A 2,173-nucleotide genomic window follows, 5' to 3' on the forward strand; every position below is an offset into this window, starting at 1 on the left:
CTTTCCCTAAAATCCTAGAACAGCAAAAATACAATCATTGGGTTCTTTGTGATACGGCTCTAGCTTCAGCTCCCATTCTTCAAATGTATCTTACATTCCAAACATATTGACCTATATGCAGTTTTCCAAACTGGCCATGTCCTTTCTTTTTGAAAATCATGGTTTTGGGGAAACAATCTCAAATTTAGAGACAAGTCTCAAGTACACTAGTAAAAAGCTTCTCCCCTGCAACAGCATTTGATACTAAGTTGCTGACGTGATGTTTAATCGACCCTCAAATGTTTTAGAGTATATTTTCTACAGACAAAGAAATTATCCTACAAGTCTTCTATAACACCGTCAAAATGGTAAATCAACACTGATACACTATCATTCAATCTACAAACGCTATGCAAATTTTATGAACTGGCCCCCAAAAGCATGATTCTGAACTTGATCTGTTGGTCCTAAAGGGTGTTACTTTTAGTTCTAATTTCATTTTAGTCTCTTTCAACCTGGAAGAGTTACTCAGGGTTTCCTTGACTTTCATGTTCTTAATGTGTTTGAAGAGCATAGGTTCATTGTTTCAGGAATTTCTGCCAATATATGTTTGCCAGGAATCTCCTCATGACTCATGTGCTGTGGACATTCTATCATGTGGAACATATTTTTATGTGTCCCATAACTGGTGATATTAACTTTGTTTGATTAAGTTGGTATCTGCCAGTTTCTCCACTGCAAAATCATTGTTTTCCCCACTCAAATTAACAAACATTTTAAGGTACCTACTTTGAAACTATGTAAATATCCCATGCCTCAACAAAGTTATAGTTTATTAATGCATTTATTATGTGTATCTATATAAACTCATGGTTTCCTATTTCATTCAATGAACTGTAATCCATTACTATCCCTATTTATTTTGAGTCTCAAGTTCTTCCAGACTTGGACAGCGGGAGCCTCTCCACGTCAGCATCTGTGTCCTTTTGATAGGTTCCCCTTCAAATTAACTGTGTCATCATGGTCTGACACAACAAAATGTTGCAGGCTCATGTCATATTTTCTCTGCTCCAGCCCTGGAATCAACCATTCCTTCAAGGAGCCCCAGCTCCATTTGGTGGAAAATGGTGTTGGAAATCAAGAACTGGGCCTACATGTGCTCACTGCTTCAACCCCTCTCGGTGGATCAAGCTGTAGAGTATCTGTGTACATCACAGACAATATATGCGTAGATCGACATCTATCTATAAAACCATGAATTCACATGGATAATTCCGAATTCAATGCAGAAGCATAGTTTGCAGCCTCCATACAGGTAACACCCTTCTCCAACATTAAGAACCCCACTCTTGTTATTTTTATGTGATTCATCTCCCTGGAAGTAACCCATCTCCAATCATTGCCTTTCCCTGTGTTGATGCCTCTCTAATCCCAACTGGGCTCAGACACCCCTAGCTGGGCTACATGGTGCAAACTGGGGCCTTACTACAAGCTAAAAGCCAAAACAGTAAGGTTGCCCCATATTCTTTTCTTCTTCCAAGTATCAACTCCACTAGAGAACCTGCAGCTTGTCTTTTGTGTTTTGTCTGGAGTTTTTAGTTGGCCTCTGGGAGGTTTGGTACAGAGCTTACTCAGCCATAGTGGAAGCTGCCATAGGTTGATTTGCCTTGTTGTGTTCTGTTTTGTATTTGTGGGTTTTCTTTATAAGATTAAGAAAAGAGCCTTCTATTCCCAGTTTCCTAAGAATTTTTATCCTGAACGAGTATTGAATTTTATCAGATGCATTTCCTTCATTTGTGGAGGTAATCATAAGATGTTTCTCCTTAATCTGTAAATGTGGTAAATGATACTGGTTTATGTTCAAACGCTAAACAAAATTTGATGTTCTGAATTAAAGCCAATTTAGTTGTGATAAATTGTTCTTTAATTATATTGCTGAATTCAGTTAATATTTTGATGGGAGTTTTGCATCTGTGTTCATGAGAAAGGTTTAGCTGCTCATTTTCCTTTATTGTGATATTCTTTCTAGATTTTGTATCAAGATTATGCTAGCACTGTAAAGATGAGTTGAAAGGTTTCTAGTTTTCTACTGTTTGGAAGAATTCACCAAAGAAGACAATTGGATGAGTTTTCTTTGTTGGAAGGATTTCATAACAGATTCAAATTCTTCAGTAGATGTAGGATTATTCAAACA

The sequence above is a fragment of the Lipotes vexillifer genome, unplaced genomic scaffold, assembly GCF_000442215.2.
Source record: "Lipotes vexillifer unplaced genomic scaffold, Lipotes_vexillifer_v1.1 scaffold1258, whole genome shotgun sequence".
In the NCBI taxonomy this organism is placed as follows: Eukaryota; Metazoa; Chordata; class Mammalia; order Artiodactyla; family Lipotidae; genus Lipotes; species Lipotes vexillifer.